The sequence below is a fragment of the Rhinolophus sinicus genome, linkage group LG11 (assembly GCF_036562045.2).
Source record: "Rhinolophus sinicus isolate RSC01 linkage group LG11, ASM3656204v1, whole genome shotgun sequence".
Classification (NCBI taxonomy): domain Eukaryota; kingdom Metazoa; phylum Chordata; class Mammalia; order Chiroptera; family Rhinolophidae; genus Rhinolophus; species Rhinolophus sinicus.
This window is the reverse complement of record NC_133760.1, coordinates 71,961,460-71,979,134: the sequence shown is the minus strand read 5'-3', so window position 1 is coordinate 71,979,134 and position 17,675 is coordinate 71,961,460. Positions and strand designations below refer to the sequence as shown.

The 17,675-nt window shown below is 42.7% G+C and overlaps 1 protein-coding gene across 4 annotated transcripts in view; it reads right to left on the bottom strand.

Annotated features, from left to right (window-relative positions):
- Positions 1-2,031, bottom strand: part of AASS (aminoadipate-semialdehyde synthase) — a 55,185-nt gene extending 53,154 nt beyond the window's left edge. For all 4 annotated transcript variants that reach the window (XM_074315660.1, XM_019750056.2, XM_074315661.1 and 1 more), the window contains exon 1: positions 1,894-2,031. The gene's annotated coding sequence lies outside the window, so the exon portion shown is untranslated. The remainder of the gene's footprint in view (positions 1-1,893) is intronic.
- Between the last annotated feature and the right edge of the window lie 15,644 nt (positions 2,032-17,675).

Here is a 17,675-nt window from a genome sequence, read left to right as displayed (position 1 = left end):
GAAATGAAAGGCTCCAAGCCTGCCCACTCCTCAGAGATGGACACAGCCACACCACTAAGAGAAGACACTTCCTACCTTCCCTTGCTTTTTGTCACACTTTGGAAAGGCCTTCACAACGGCTCCTATGAATCCCCTCCCTGCCTTGTATTTTTCAGGGAAGGAAAAAGGTGCCCAGGAAACCCTCTCTTCAACTTCATTCTTTAGGCATGGGTGTTCAAGACCGTAACTTACCATTTTAATACTGTATTTCATCAAATTTAAGACGCATGTTTTTCACATTTTAGCATCCCTGAAATAGGGATGCATCTTACAAGGATGGCATCTGGGATTCGGCGAATATGGTAATAACATTGTTAGTTATTTCCTATTCAAAATTTACAGTCTTTCTGTAATTCCATGAATTTCAAGAATTCGGGGAGGCTCACCAAGGAAACTTGCCACTGTGTGTGGTGTTATTTCTGTGACAAAATGATAAAGAATATTTGGAAAATTAAAAGTTTTGGGTAAATTTGTGTGGGCACTGCCTACACACCAAAGATCACTTCCCAAATCCTGAGCCAAAGGTCTGTCAAGGCTTAAATAAAGAATTAGTTAATTGGGGGGGGGATTTCAATTGCAAATAATTCAAATTAAAGTTCTGATGATGCTGTCACCAATAATAAGTCAGATTGATAACAAATATGAATTTCTGGAGAGTGGGAAAGTGACTAAGGAAAGCTGCTTTAAACCATTGTCCTCCTAACTCACTTTGCAGACAAGTCACCAGTTTACATTGTCAGAAAGTCAAGGAGCCCTAGGTTTACTAGCCTTTATGGGGGGTGGGGAGGAAGGAAAGCACAAGTGACAAAATACACACACAGACAGACATAAACATGTCCGCACAGGGCTATCAGTGATTTTCGTAAAATAAAGTATCTAAAAGCTACTGCTTGGGTCGGTGATCGTTCAGTCCTGTGTATAGCGACATCTTCTCCACATTCCGACAACTAATGACCCACAGTATCAAAAACTGTTCATCTTTGTTCACGCTACGGAACTCTCTCTCTCCCTCCCTCTCTCCACGCTCCACCCCACTTCCACTCCCGCAAAATCAGTGTCTGAAAAGCACATCTCTTCTGGAAGTAGTCAGGACGCGTTAGCTCCGTTCAATCAATCGGAGTCTCGCGCCCACTCCCGAGACACGCTCTCACACCGGCCAGCACGGCCCCTGCAAGGTCCCGGGAGCGCAGGCAGCGCTGAGACCCGAGGTGCCCAACTTTCTCCCACCTCCTCTCTCCGTTAGAGTGTGGACGAGGAGCAGCAGGTTGGTGGGGCTGGGGGCCCTCATCTCAGAGAGACTGGCCAGCACGAGATGGAAAGGGCGAGAAGATTGGGATCAGTCTGGCTACGCGGGCCAGAGCTGGAAAGGTCAACCGGAAACCAACAGCGCGGAAAGAAAGCGGCGGGGGCAGGATTCCTCCCACAATCTCCATCAACCACCCCCCACCCCGCAGCGAGCCAATCTAAATAAGCACACGGTGCAAGAACTAACAGGGCGTTCGCTCTGCAGCTTCAACACCAACCCTTCGCTCCTCGGGAACCGCACCCCCTTCCCCCCGCCAAAAGCAGAAAAGAAATCCGAATCGACATCCCTTCCCCTTCTGATTCAGAAATGATGGAGCTGCGCCAACTTGCACTTCCTTGTTAAAAAGGGAGGCCCAAACGCTCGTCCCCCTCCCTCCCCAGCTCGTCGGGGCGACGGCGGGGTCCGGGGAGTGCGCCGGTGGCTCGGGGCGCTGGGAGGAGGAGGCAGAGCTCGGCCTCGGCTCCCGGCCGCCAGTCCGGGTCCCGCCCGCGGTCTCGCAGGTTAGCCCGCCGCCCGTCCGCTCTGCCCCTGCGGGCATCCCGCCTCACCTCGTCCTCGGTGAGCGCCGACCGGTCCCCGCCGCTCCCAGCTCCCGGGTCCACCGAGGGTAGGCCACGAAGTGCCCGCAGATATTGGGATGCGAGCCGGGAGGAGGAGGTGTTTGCTCAACTTCTGGGGACGTCAGGCCCCTCCCGCAGCCAATCAGCGGCCGCCCTGAGGGAACAACCTTCTCCTCCGCCAATCGGCGGCGCTGCCAGGTGCTGGGTCATGCCCCGCCCCTGCTCCTCCCCGAAAATCTTTCTGCCTTTCAGATCGCTGACTTGCGTCCTTAGGTGGGGCATCACGTCCTCCCAGAACAGTTATTGACAACGTTTGTAACTGTCCATAGCAGAGGACAAGCAGAAACGGAGAAGGACGCAAATTGTCTGGGCCTTTACACGCCCAGATGTGTGTATCACCTGGACAAAAGTTGGGAGCTCACGTGTATCACGTTTGTTTAGCGATTTGCTCTTTTCAAAGCAGTTTCACAGCCTCATAGCAAGCTGAGGAAGGCAGATGACAGTTCTTAAAACAGTTTTAGAGCCCAGCAAATTGAGACTGACAAATTAGTATAACCATAATGAATATTAAGAATCCATGTGTATATGACAAAGTCCAATGTTCTTTAAAAGCCCTGATTAAGTGGCTCTAGAGCAGGGGTGTCCAAACTTTCTTCAACGTTTTTCACCAAGGGCCATATTCAGTAAAATACACAAACAGCCGGGCCACTCAAGCGAGGTGAAGTACGGATTGCCTCACCTGGTTTATTTAAGTAAACTAAATATATTTTTGGAATTTACTGCGGGCCAATTAACAATGGATTGCTGACCGCAGTTGTCCCGTGGGCCGCAGTTTTGACGCCCTTGCTCTAGAGGGACAAGGAAGAGTGCATTTCATAAAAACAGCTGAAGGACCGCCTGAAGCCCGTCTGTGATTCTCTTGGAGAGCCCATGGCCCGCGGATAATCGTCCCTCCTGTTTTTACAGCTTTCACTAACACACTTTTCTCATACCTGCCACAGATGTGTTAAACCATTAAACTCTCCTGTCAATAACCAGGAGCCTAGAACCTTGTTATAAACTCCACTCATATCTCTACCTGCAGAAAAACTAGAATATTCTCTGGAAGTTGGACTTTTCCTCCGTATTCTTAGCTTCACCTATCCAAAATCATATTCTTAATTACTCCTCTAGAGTCTTCTTTTCTGGTTGTGTTTCCCAGCTCTATTCTTGATATCACCAGCTTTCTAATCAGCATCTAGCTAGGCCTAAAACACCAAGTGTGCTTCAGTTCTTCCTCTGGCTTATCAACCTCACCCGTGGTGCTGACTCCTTCCTTTAAAATCCCTCCTTTAAGCCCCTTTTATACACTACCTGGACATATTGCCTTAAGCATACAACTCTGATCTTATTGGCCTAAGCCAAAGGCCCCTGGGCTACTGACTATTTGTAGAATATCACCTAAAGTCCTTCACACAGTGTGTCAGTCGCTTCAAGATATGGCTAAAATCAACCATCTCAACTTTGTTACAGCAGAACCAGCCTGAAGCCAACACAAACACAATCCATGCTTTGCTATCTCCCTAAGGATTAAGAGCCTAGATCAGAATTCTTACTTATTCTCTTCAAGCCATAAATCATGGGCAAGTTATTTAGTTTGCAAAAAAGCCTAGGTTCCCTTTTCTGTTAATAGGATAATAATAGGAACTACTTCTTGGGGTCATTATAAGGATAAAATGAAATGATGTCCAAAGTGCCTAGCTAAAGAAATTGGCAATTATTTATTTTTCCCACATATCTCATGTTCACTTACCTGCAATTCTCATTTACAAAAATGTCCACCTCTTTAAAACTAACGTATCTTTTAGGGTTCACCTCAAACGCCACTTCCTCAACGAAGCCTTCCCTGAATATTTCAACCAGATATGTTCTCTCCCTTCTTTCTTATGTATTTGTCTCTCTTGTTATACTTACCATAGTCTTCCGTATCCAATAGTCATTTGTATTTACCTTATCTCCATCCCTCACCTGTCATCACCACCTTAAAACCTTAACAAAAGTAAGTATATATACGAGGCCTTTCTTTTATTTTCCTTTCCGTGATCCTAGCACAATGCAATGCATGTGACATGTGGTAGGTCAATCTGGGTCTCAGAAAGAAACAGATGGCACAATCCAATTGGGTAAATTAGGTCACATGAAGGGAGTAAGGGTGCGCAGGGATAAAGAAAGGTAACTAATAATACTGAGGCACCTGTGACTAGCAACAATAAGAACTACCCGTAGGCATTAATGGAGCCAGGGGAAGAAATGGTTACCAGAACTCAGAAAGTGGTCTAGGTATGGTGTAGCGGAAGCTGTAGGGAGTGCCACCTGACAAAGGTGACTTTGGGCAGGGATGGAGCTGCCTAAGCAATCAGTAACTCCACCCACAGAAGGAACTACTTAAAGCAGGTATCAACACTTTTTTTTCTGTGAGGAGCCAGAAAAATAAATATTTTAGGCATTGCAAGCCATCAGATCTCTGTCACAATGACACAATTCTGCCATTTGAGTATAAAAGCAGACATAGACAGTACTTAAATGATTGGGCATGGCTGTGTGCCAATAAAACTTTATTTATAAAAACAAAGTGCAGGCCAGATATGGAATAAGAGTCATAGTTTGCAGACTCGTGACCTAGGGAATGAATAACCTTACTTCACTCTCCTGCCCTCCCATCTCCTGCTAGTGCCTTCTACCTACTGAACACAAGGAAAGCCAGAGGGTTGGTGCAGTCCATCAGGACCAGTCCTTCAGGGACAGAGCAGGTAGAGAAGGAGGCAGAAGTTCTAGAGGGGTCAAAGAAGAAAATTCAGCACAAAAGGTGTTAAACAAAGGCTCATTGGGATGAATGAATCCCATGATTGATCACTGTAAATTACTTTGCAAATGGCTGAACACTCATGGGAAAACTCTCAAAATTACATCCCTGAATGAACAAAGTTGGGAAAGGGCCCTGGAAAGTGGTGACTCCATCAAAGGCCCATGAGGCTCAGTCAGCTTCTCTCTTGCTTGACCTGGAAATCTCTGACGTGCTGTCACCCCAATGAAACACTAATATGGCCCAAAATCCTGCCCTCTGAATTCCAAACTACTGCCCAAATGCTTGTGGTATTCAGGAATTTTGCAAAATATGCACATGAGAAATACTGTTTCTTAGAATGGGGAATTCAAATGTTTTCTGTCATAGTCAAATTTATTATATGTGTGACAGGTGTCAAATTTTGTCATAATGAAAGGGGAAAACGGATGAGAGAAAAAACAAGGCTTGAATACACCCCTGGTCAGGCCCCACAGTCAACCCTCAGATTCCTTCAATATGGGAGAACACTTCCACCCATGTGAGGTGCTGGGTGGACACTTCCGAAATTGGAAAATTGATTCTAGGCCACTCAAGCTGACTCTCTTTCTCCCACCATCTTTGACTTTCTCTGCTCACTATTTGTTCCTTACTTATGCACTGTTCTTCCTGAGAGACCATGAAGATAGTTATGCACGTAAAGATTGGAGTGAACCAGACCTAGACGCAACCCCTCCTTTGCCAACTCACTAGCAGGTCATTTTGTCTCTTTAAGCCTCATTTCCCCCATCAAGAAAATGGGAAACAGAAGATTATATTCCCAAAAAAGATTAAGTGATGCATGTCCTCAACATATATGAGCTATTATCGGGGCTTACTATTTTATTCTGTCTCATCCTCCCTTCCTCTCTCTTTGTATTCAGAACCCAGTCCCATTCTTAAGTGACCTTTGCTGTAAAGAGAAAAGAAGTGGCCGTACGGGGAAGAGGAGGAAGAGATATGGAGTGCTCTTAAGTTTGCTCTATTGATTTCTCAAGATTTTGTATTTCTTACATGAACACCAATTTTTGTGTCATCACCTGTAATCTGCCAACCCTAATAAAATTATTCTACTTATTATAAATACAAGTTTCTCATAGACAGAAAGTGCAAATAAGTACAAAATAAGAAACAGTTGGGAAAGAAAAGTTCTTACATGATGACTGTTGCCTAACTCCCAAATTCACTTGGGAATGAAACATACCTTCTCTCCCATCAGCAAATTTAAACATCTGATCAGTTAAGACAAGAGCAGGAACCACCCACAGATAAATGGCAATTCCTGCAGACCGGTTCTGGGTGGAGACAGTGATGTTCTGGGGCAATGTTTCCCCCACACACACTCTTAGGTAAAAGAAGCAGAGAAAACTAATTACTAGTTCGCCTCCTCTACAATTAGCAATACTTAGGGAACCTTCCTGGAAAAATTTCAAGAAAATTCCAAGCCGTTTGGCATTTTCAGTATCAACATTTGTTGGTTTCTCACGTTTCACAAAGTCCTCAAGGATCCCTGGTATCCTGGGGGACTTAGTGAGTTCCCCATGCAGGTGTAAGTCATGGGACAACACTGCTGCCCCCCATCTCCTGCTTAGTAACTGCAGTAAGTCTGCCAGCACTTAGAAATTTTCAGGGACACATCATTGTATTTTATAAATTGGGTGAGAGTTATATGCTAGAACACCATATGCAAATTTAGGGGAATGCAAATTTGGGGCTATATCTCACAGACCATTGACTCTAATATATTCAGATCAAAAAAGAAGATCCAGGGCTCCTCTTCTCAGCTTCTCGAATGAAAGTCTCGAAAGAGAAGATGTCTTGAAGGACCGAGAAAAGATTGGAGACAGGAGGGAAGAAGTCATTAAAATGAAAACGAAACACAAAGGCAATGATTTTGGAGTTATCCTAAGTGTCACTGGGCTGGAGACAACCGACAGCCCAGGTGTAGGAGGTAAGGAGAGTCAGGACTTTCTTCTTCCAGTCCCAGGCTGGGTCAGGTACGGACTGAAACCAATCTTTTATAGTAGTTGTCTCACTATAGACATAGAAAGGAGAAAAGAATATAAAAATTGCTTTTTTTGCAGTGTAAGAAGTAGCAGCTAAGAAAAATCATCTCAGCATTGGCAAGGTCACAGCAGGAAGCAGAAAATAAGGCAGAGAAAGTATCCCTGACATTGAACTCACTCCCATGATAATTGCCATTTGCACAGCTCCTCAGAAACAAAAGTAATAGAATCTGAAAGGAACAGAAAAAGAACATTGAAGGAGGATGTTCCCACAGGACCGTGTAGTGTTGAACTGCCCGCGATAGGCACAAGCCTTTCTGTGTTTATCATTTACTAGTATTGAAGAACCCCCAACTGCCTCAAACAAAACCAAGACAAAAAGCCTAAAAGACAAGAATTTACAAACTACAGTGAGAACTGCCTCGGCCTGCCTACATGGATTAACTCCAAATGTTTGTTAGCTTTTTTGTAAACATAATTTAGATGCCAAAGATGTGTCAAGGCCGATGTCACACCGATGTATACGCTCCTAGGAGACAGAGATGTGTACTGTGTGTCTTTGAAATCTGTCATTGTCTACTGCCTGCCCAATGCACAGCTGGGGTCTGAGGGAATCTGTGTCATTATATGAAAGAAATAAACTTGGACCAAGTAGAATGGAAAGGGAATAAAATAAGGGAGAGTGGAGAAAACAAGGATAAAGAATAAAGGAAGTGGAGGGTGAGAGGCCAAGAGCGGAAGGATGCAGGCAAAGTTTACTGACTGCGTTTGAATCCAGAGGGAGGGAAACTAGGAGAATGAACCTCCAAAGAACAGAAAGAAAAATGTTTCCAAAAGAGCAAAGAAGTCATAGGTTTTGTGAAAACGCACAAATCTTAGAATACCTGTGTTGAAGTTTAGGAAGGGAGTTAAATTCAAGAAATTTTTCACAGCTACAAACAACTTCTGCTTCCTCCTCTCTTTTTTGGGTACAGGTGGCGCTCACCTGCTTCCATCCTCAGCTTCTTTCCAGCTTCCCAGCTGCTGAGAAAGCCCCGTGGCTTGTGGAAGCATGGATGTGCCATCTGCTGAGCCCACAACAATGAAATACCTTGTCCCAGACAGGAAGGGAATGGGTCCCTAGCACCTAATGAAATCCAATGGCCTTTGAAGTGAGTTGAAAATGTTCCCCAAAATTCATGTTGACCCCAAACCTCAAGATGTGACCTTATTTGGAGATAGACTCTTGACAGATATAATTAAAGTGAGACTCAAGATGAGATAATACTGGATTCAAGTGGGCTCTAAATCCATTGAAAATACCTTATAAGAGACAAAAGGACACAGAGAAGCACTGGGAGGAAGGTCGTGTGAAGACAGAGGCAGAGATTGCAGTTCTGCTGCCACAAGCCAATGAAACCCAGAAACCACTGGGCATTGGAAGGAACAAGGAAGGATTCTCCCTTGAGAGCCTGCAAAGGGAGTGTGGTCCTGCCAAGACCTTCACATAGAACTTCGGGTGTCCAGGACTGTAAAATAATACATTTTTGTCACTTAGCCACCCAACTTGTGGGAGTTGGTTATGGCAGCCCTAGGAAACTGAAATCACTTCGGTGAAGCCTTAAATCACCAAAGATCCAGGTTGCCCTCCAACATTGGATGATCATCATGTATCGGTGTCTGAGGACACAAAATAAAATCATACACTGAACAAAGAAGGTGGCAATGAATAATACAGTCAAGATCACTACGCTAGCTCAATCTTCAAAAGATTGTTTGCTCTAACTGTCTAAAGCAACCGAAGCTGGGCTACAGCTGCACAGTGAAGTCTGACATCAATTTGAATTATAGTTACACTGAAGCTGTTTGAGTCGACTTGTCAAAGACCTATGTCTACAGATTTGGGGCAAACAGCCTGCAATTTCTACAGGCCCACTTAGCAAGAGTGTTTCACTCACAAAAATATATTAAAAGAAAGTAGTGGAAACCAACTTGTTTTTAATCACTGCATCCCTGACAAGTCTGCAGTAACTCGGGCTCATTCACTAGGTCTGACATCAGGTGAACACTACTGGAAAATGGCATCATTGTTTTCGTTATACATGGTGCACTGGGCACAATAAACCCCAGAGTATGAGAAGAAAAAGTCAGGAGAGTATCACCCCCATTTTTCACAGATGAACAGCAACAAAATGGAGAGAAGAGTGGCCAATCTGAGAAGTTGTTTCTAAATGAATCGCTGACCGTACTAAGGAATTTCCCAGGTCTCCTTCAGGAGACCCCCTGGTCTTCTCGAAAAGACCTCTATGGGATACAATAATGTAAACAAACTGTCACTTAATTGCTTGTTTTCTGCCTGGAGCAATGATATGGTAACAGACGAGTTGTAGGATGCATGGAAATCTATAAAAAGGTAAATAGAATCTTGTCCATGAAAAAGGGTTCTCTGAGCAGGCCAGCAGAATGTCCACGTCCCTCCATTAGAGACAAAGGGGCAGATCCAGACTGGGGGTGAGGGGGGGCTGAAATGCTATGTGGTGGACCTTCTTTAATAAAAATTTTTAAGAAGAGCAAAATGGTAAATTCAGAACTAAGTACAAAAACAAATATATATACTAAGAAAAGAATTCACAATGATTTATTAGAGGCTTGGAAAGTCAGGTCCCATTCTTCTGAAATCTCCATGGCAATTTACCAAAAATGCTTATATAGAAATGCTTTGCAGTTGCAGTTCTACTTCTCCTCTCTACCTAGAACACGCCATAGTCCCCAGCCACTCCCTCCCACTCCCAGGGCGTTTGCAAGGGAAAAGCTGACGCTGGAGCCTTTTTACTTTATGCCACATCTACCTCTGTAGAGAGGGTTGCATCCAGCTGGAACAGAGACTTTCCTACACAGGAGAGGATGCTCTGTGCCAGCAGGACATGTACCTCTTATCGCAAATGAAAAATACACTGACAGTTTGGTTTGTCAGTCTCTTTTGAGTTCAATTTGCCTGAGCCAGTCCCTTAAAATCCAAAATGCTGATAACAATGAGGAAGATGGAATGTGGGGACTCTAGCAAATACTGACATCCTAAGAATCCCTGGTTGAACAGCCAGCCTTTGTATCTTCAGCGTGTCCAACAGGACCACCTGGCTCCAGGCACATATACCGGGGGTGCCAAAACAATGTACACAAGTGGGCACTTTGGTCAACATGGCTCAAGCAGTAGTTCCCCATAATCAGAAGTGTGTGGATGCTCATGGTAATCACTTTGAGCACCTCTTGTAATTATAGAAGTCAAACGTGATTTGTATTCATCTTTTGTTATCAGTATAAATTGAGCATTACAATTTTAATTGTTTTTTCCTTTCTTAAAATGTATATACATGTTTTGGCACCCTCTGTATATATATTCACCGTACTAGAAATACCTGACTTTTACGCGGCGCACACACACACACACACACACACACACACACACACGAGATACAGCTTACTCTGTTCTCTAAAGACCAATTATGATTTCAGTTTAGGATGAATTTATATCTTGCTTTAGCCGTGCATCAGACACAAGCAAGAAAAAAACTCCAATAAAAATACACACAAAAAATTTTTCTTAAAAAGAGGAATGATCAATTTCATTGGATCAAGGATTAAATCAGTACCTTAGCTAAAACAGTCACATCGTGTGTCCCTGAGTAAGGCCGCAGCAGTGCTGTTCATGGAATGGACAGCAGAGGAGGAGGTGTGTTTTTTAGAAGATAATGAGGTAATTTCATGCACATTTATTTGTGGCACCTGCAGAATATATCCAGATGTCTGGTAACCATTTACTGCAATTACATTCATGCATGTCTTTACCTCCTAAGGTTGTGGGCCTCATGAAGTCAGATAATGTGTCTTATTCACCTTTATATCCCTGGTGTCCAACTTAGGGCCCACAATAGAGAAAGGGCTCCATAAATATTTGGTGAGTGGATGAACAAACTAACATGTAGAATAATTGCCTGATAATCTTTTCAGAAACTGAATCATCCAGACAGAAGTTTTTCCACGCACTTGCTGAGTCCCAAGCAGAGACAAGGATTCTGCTGCATGAAGCCCTGAGTCTCTCATTCCGTTTACTTGGCTACCAGATTCTCCCAAAGAGCACCTTCACTTGGATTCTTGACTCCTTTACTCCACATGCCCAACAGTTCCCACCACTACTCCAGCTATTACTCTGGAATGCGGACAGCTCACCTAAAATACCAGCTGTTGTTGTCTGTGCCCATTTTCTCTGTGTTCTATGGTCTGCCTTCCTATGGTAGCTGTGTTTTCTCCACCACTTGTAGCTGCATCCCAGCGCCAATGGCTGTCCTCACCTGTTTCCTCCCCATTTCTCCTGCCCTCTGTGGTATATCAGTCAGGGTAGTAACAGAAAAGCAAGGGCAAGAGTGAAGGCTGTAACTCGCAGAGTTCAATGAACACATTTTCTAAAGAGGTGTGGGCAAGACTAAGGGAACAAACCAGCTCGCTGCAACATCCAAGATCAGCAATGATGGAACTCATCGCCATCCCAAAACCAAAGGGGCGAGAATGGGGAATCATGTTTTGAAAGTGTAGAAAAAGTTTGGAGCCTTAGAAGAGCAACAGCTGGACAGAAGCTGTAACCACAGAATACAACCACTGCCAGAACTGTAGCCAAGGAAAGGTGGGGTGGGGATGGGGGGAGAATACATACCCCACGTTTCTCCTTCCACCTTCCAATACCCTGCTGCTGCTTCCCTGTGGCCATACCCATCTGGAAGGCAAAGGACAAGGGAAGCCTAGTAGTGGAATCCACAGAGGTCAATGTCCTGGGGCACACAGAGTTAAGGCATGGTATGCATCAAGGTAGGGGTGGGGCAAAGCAAACAGAGAACAACCGTTATAGTGCATCCCTCTTGCTACTCAGCTTCCGCTCTTGGCCTTTGCCTGGATGAAGGGCTTGAGACCCCAACACAGGAGAAACACAAATTCTTATGAGCCACGGTAACATTGCTGAGTGATACTCAGTTTTGTCATACTTCCTACTGGAAACTAAATTGTAATGTTAGACACCATTAGCACTTTTCATACAATGTAAGAAGGAAAAGGGGGAAAAACAATTAATTCACTTGAAACTGGAAGCTACATGGGTCAAATATATGGTGATGGGAAGAGAACTGACTCTGGGTGGTGAACACACAACGTGATATACAGATGATGCGTTACAGAACTGTACACACTGTACACTTGAAACCTATGTAATTTGACTAACCATTGCCACCCCTATACATTTTAATTTAGAAAAAAAAAGGTGCATTGCTCTATAGCTGGTCACAAGACCTGAACTGACAACAACAGCTTCCCTATTTTACCACTCATTTCCTTACCCTCTACCAGCACTTCGGCTGAACAGAATTCTTTATCTAGTAGAGTTATCCAAACCTTCTTCTCTGCAAAATCTGAGCCCTTGATAATTCTGACTTTATTAAGCTACTGGAATTTTCCTTTGACTAGTGCTTTGAGCTGGGAATTTTAGACTTTATCTTTTATGTACACTCTCCAGAGCAGCCAGAAGTGTCCAGTCCTTTCCACAGTGCATCTCATGGCTGCCATAGCAACTAAGTACCACAGCTAGTTAATGTCTCACTACTTTGTCCTCTTCCTATACTCCATCACATGCCACGTTCAATGATAATTTGAGTAATGTGATATTACCGCATGTACCCCATTTCCTACTAATAAGGAGGTTATCCAAGCACTCAGATGTGTGTGCACTGCAATCCTATAATAGAAACCCATTTTGAGGATCTACCTCCTGGGGTCACTTCCAAGACAAATAGCAGTCAGGGTCTCAGCAGGGAAGAGATAGCTCACTCAAGAATCCCTTAGCATCTTTTTCTTCCCATACTCCAAACTTTGGCCAGAGTATCTCATCGACCCCACTCAACAAGAAAGCTTAGGACACACTCTGGGGATACACTCCATAGAGATCAGCCTCCTATGCATGGGACAAGCCAGACAAAGCTAGAGAATGGATGTGCTGGAGCACTCAGATAATAATCAGCAGACTGGGTTACATTGACATTTTAAAAACAAAACAAAACAAACAAACAAAAGACTTGTTTTTTGAGTTTTAGCTCCAAAATTATAAAATGTAAGGTAAGAGATTTTTAAATCTTCTTTACAGGGTAAAAATACCAATATTTCTCCCTCTACATATATTGATATAAAAGATGATATGACCATGTATATGTAAGACTCTCTCTGTCCTGGAGACCTGGGATCCCAGTATCTAAATCCACTTGTAAGTGGAAAGATTACTCAGCAAACACCAATATGCCTTATAATTATTTTACTTTGATTATATTTTCCTTTTAAGGTTTAATAAGATTGAATAATTTGCTAATGCAATTTTGTTAAAATGGAATTTATGGGTTCCAGGTATAATTTATTATAAACTATATTTGATATGATCATAATTAAAAATATTTTTCAGTAATAATGTATATGTTTGCTAATGTCAATTGGAGCAAACAAAATTACCAAAGCATATATAGATTTTTTTTTTAATTTCCTAGCACTAATGAATACTCAAGTGTTATCCTTATAAAGGTAGCAGTCCTTGGAATTGATATATTCATCTCTGTGTTGAATTTTTGTAACCTGTCAGGTTGGTATGGAAATCTGGAAACCGCAGGTGTGGGTTATTAATGTAAATAATTTTAAAACTCAGTATAGTGTACACAGTAAGGAATACTTATGGATGCTAATGTATTTCAATCGGAGAACTTACAGAGCTCTGCTACTGATGGGTGGAAATGAAGTTTAACAGCACTGAACATACTTAGCATTAAAGTGGAGTGGAGGAATGGGGACGTGGAGGCCTTAGGAAGGGATGTGGTCTGTCAGTCTTTCTGCCTCCATGACTCTAGAGCTGGAACATAACTGAGGCTTTGTTTGATTGAAACCTATTCTAGTTTGAGGTTTGGTTATTGTATCTTGGTCATGGTTGACAGATCTGAAGCTTTATTCTTAAGTGAGTTTGACACTATCCAGAACCCAATGTCCTAAAGGCTCAATGATTAGAAGGAGTGGACCTCCAGTATAAGCACAGACAGGAGGGTCTGGGGAAAGAATGTCAGGTTAAACAGAGCAAGCTTGGGTTAAAGCAGAAAGCATGCTAAAGAAGTGAAGTTCAGGGGCAGCCCGATGGCTCAGCTGCTTAGAGCACAAGCTCTCAACAACAGGGTTGCCGGTTCAATTCCCACATGGGGTGGTGGGCTGCGCCCCCTGCAACTAAGATTGAAAATGGCAACTGGACCTGGAGCTGAGCTGCGCCCTCCACAACTAGATTGAAGGACAATGACTTGGAGCTGATGGGCCCTGGAGAAACACACAGTTCCTCAATATTCCCCAATAAAAATTTAAAAATAATAATAATGAAAAAAAAGAAGTGAAGTTCATGTGTGGTTACAATATGCTTTCAAAAAAAGCAGAACCTGTTTCCAAATTGTGGTTCAAAATATACTGATGTTAGAAGCTGGATGTTTGTGTTCCCACCCCGTTCATTGTTGAAGCCCCAGCCCTCAATGTAACAGTATTTGTGAGTAGGCTTTTTAGAGGTCATGAAATTTATATTAGGTTATGAGGGTAGGGCCCCTATGACGGGATTAGTGCCCTTATAAGAAAAGAAAGAGAGAGAGAGAGCTCTTTCTCTCTCCAGGAGCACACACTAAGGGAACATTGTGAATACAAAGAGAGAAGTAGGCTGTCTACACTCCATGAAGAGGGATCTCACTAGGAACTGGATCTGCTGGCACCTTGATCTTGGACTTCCCAGCCTCCAGAACTATGAGGAGTAAACGTCTGTTTTGTGAGTCACCCAGGCTATTGCATCCCTAGCTGACTAAGACAACTGGTACCTCAGGGAGAGGTTAATCAGTACTCCAAGAACAGCAGGTCTTCCAGTCGTGGAAGCTTCGGTAACGTTGTGTCATAAGTTATTCTCCCTGAGCTTCACAACAAACAACAGCATATTAGAGAATCTAGGAAATACCTTGTTATAACAAAAAGGGAAAGATAATTGTTTGAGTAGGGAAAGTGTTTTTCCCATCAAAACTATTAATTCCTCTTAGAACCATTTCCCTGCGTAAGCCAGTTTGGAAGTTCTCGTGTCCAACATTCTTTTGAGAAGTTTGTCAGCAAGTGAATTAAGATCAATGGCTCTTCCACTGAGAAAAAAAAAATTTAAAATAAAGCTTTTTATAACCATTACTTTATCTTTTAAATAAACGTACAGTAAAATTTATTTACCCCTTTTTGAGTTCAGTTCTGTGAATTTTAACACATGTGTAGATTCATATTACCACTGCCACAATCAAGATACAGAAGAGTTATATTACCCCAAAATCCCTGAAGCTCACAACATCCTTTGTAACATCCTGCCCCCCTTCCTAGCCCCTGGCAACCACGGATTTGTTCTCTGTCACTATATTTTGTCTTTTCAGGAAAGGCATATGAATAGACTTATACTGTATGTAGCCTTGAGACTATCTACCCTCGCTCAGCATAAAGCCTTTGAGATTCATCCAAGCTGTTGCATGTATCACTACTTCATTCCTTCTTACAAGGAGCTGTATTCTGTGATGTGGATGCATAATTATCCATCCCTTTACTCACTAAAGGATATTGGGGTTGTTTCCAACTCTGGCAGTTATGAATAGAGCTGCTATCAATATTTGTGTACAGGTTGTGTTTTCATTTTTCTACCTAAGAGTGGGATTGCCAGGTTTGGGGAAGTTTAACTTCATAAGAAACTGCCAATCTGTTTTCCAGAGTGACCCTACCACGTTTCACTACCACCAGTAGTCCAGATGAATTCCAGTCATTCTGTGTCCTCACCACTACTTGGTTTAGTCATCGTAATTTTAGATATTCTACTAGATATATAATGGTGGTATTAAAATTGTGGTATTAATTTGTATTTTCCTGATGGCTAATGATATTGAATGTTTTTTCTTGTGCTGATTTGCCTTCCACAGAATCTCTTTGCAAAGTGGCTTTTCAAGTATTTTGCACGTTTTTAATTGGATTGTTTATTCTCTTTCTGTTGAGTTTTGAGAGATCTCATATATTCTGGATATAAGTCTGGAGTGCAAATATTTTCATTTAATCTGTAACTTCTCTTTTTTTTTCATTTCATGAGCAGTGTCTTCCATGAGAAAAAGTTTTTAATTTTGACAAAGTCTAATTTATTAATATGTTTCTTTTATGGGCTGTGCTTTTGATGCCTTGCCAAAGAACTCTTAGAACTCTAGTCATGACGATTTTTCTTAGGCTTACTTCTGAAAATTTGTATGGTTTTACATTTAGATTTATGATCCATTTTAAATTAATTATTGCATGAGGTATAAAGTTATGTCAAGCCTCATTTTTTTTTTTGCCTGTTTTTGTCCAGTTTCTCCCATATGATTTGTTGAACAAGGTACACTTTTCCATTGAGTTGCCTTTGCATCCTTGTCAAAAATAAATCAAGCACATTTGTGTAGCTCTATTTCTCAATTACCTATTCTGTCCCATTGATTTATATGTCTATCGCTCTGCCACTATCAGTCTTGATTTCTGTTGCTTTATAGCAAATCTTAGAACCAAGTATTGTGATTCCCCAAGTTTATTCTTCCCTTTCAAAATTATTTTGGCTGCACTAGTTCGTTGGCCTTCACCTATAATTGTCTATATCTCAAAAAAATCCTATTGTAACTTTTTGCAAATGCAGGGGTGGAGAGTGGGAAAAATGGGTGAAGAGGGTCAAAAGGTACAAACTTCCACTTATAAAACAAGTAAGTCCTGGGGATGTAGTATACAGCATGGGACTACAGTTAATAATACTCTGTTTCATATTTGAAAGTGTTAAGCCATATTTAGGCCAGGAGCGGAAACCTTCTTACCTTAAAAGCCATCTTGTCTTGCTTTGTACTTTGTACCTAATGGCTTGTGTTTGTCTCCCAGGGGCTTATGATCAGTGGGCCTGGGTGGTCCAGATGGTGGCCTGGGGCCAGGATGTGGAGCCGGAAGGCTTGGTCATGCCCCAAAACCCTTTGTTGCGAGAGACAATGCAATGAAAACCCCGGGGGAAACAGCCTCCTTTACCCCCTCCTATAAAACTCTATACCCCTTTTGGCTTGGGGACGTTATGGTCTTCTCTACCCTGACCTCCCACAGCTCAAACATGCCAAACAAATTCTAATAGACCAATTTTGGTCTCCCACCGACTCATTCCTCTGGCCATGCCTAACAGAAAGGTTGCTGAGTGAGTAGATCTTAAAAGTTCTCACCACAAGAAAAAAATCTGTAATTATGTATGGTGGCAGATGTTGATAAGACTTATTGTGGTGAACATTTTACAATATATACAAATATCATAGTGTTGTACATCTGAAACTAATATAATATTGTATATCAATTATACTTCAATAAAAAAAAGTTTTTAAAGCAGTAAGGTGGAATCCGAAAATAAAAAATAATGGTGTGGGGGTGGCCGGATAGCTCAGTTGGTTAGAGAATGAGCTCTCATCAGCAAGGTTGCCGGTTCAATTCCTGCATGAGACGGTGGGCTGTGCCCCCTGCAACTAAGATTGAAAACTACGACTGGACTTGGAGCGGAGCTGCGCCCTCCACAACCAGATTGAAGGACAATGACTTGGAGCTGATGGGCCCTGGAGAAACACACCGTTCCCCAATATTCCCCAATAAAAGAAAAAGAGAGGAATTTAAAAAAAATAATTAAAAAAAAATAATGGTGGGCCGGCCCGGTGGCTCAGGCAGTTAGAGCTCTATGCTCCTAACTCCGAAGGCTGCCGGTTTGATTCCCACATGGGCCAGTGGGCTCTCAACCACAAGGTCGTCAGTTCAATTCTTCGAGTCCCTCCCGC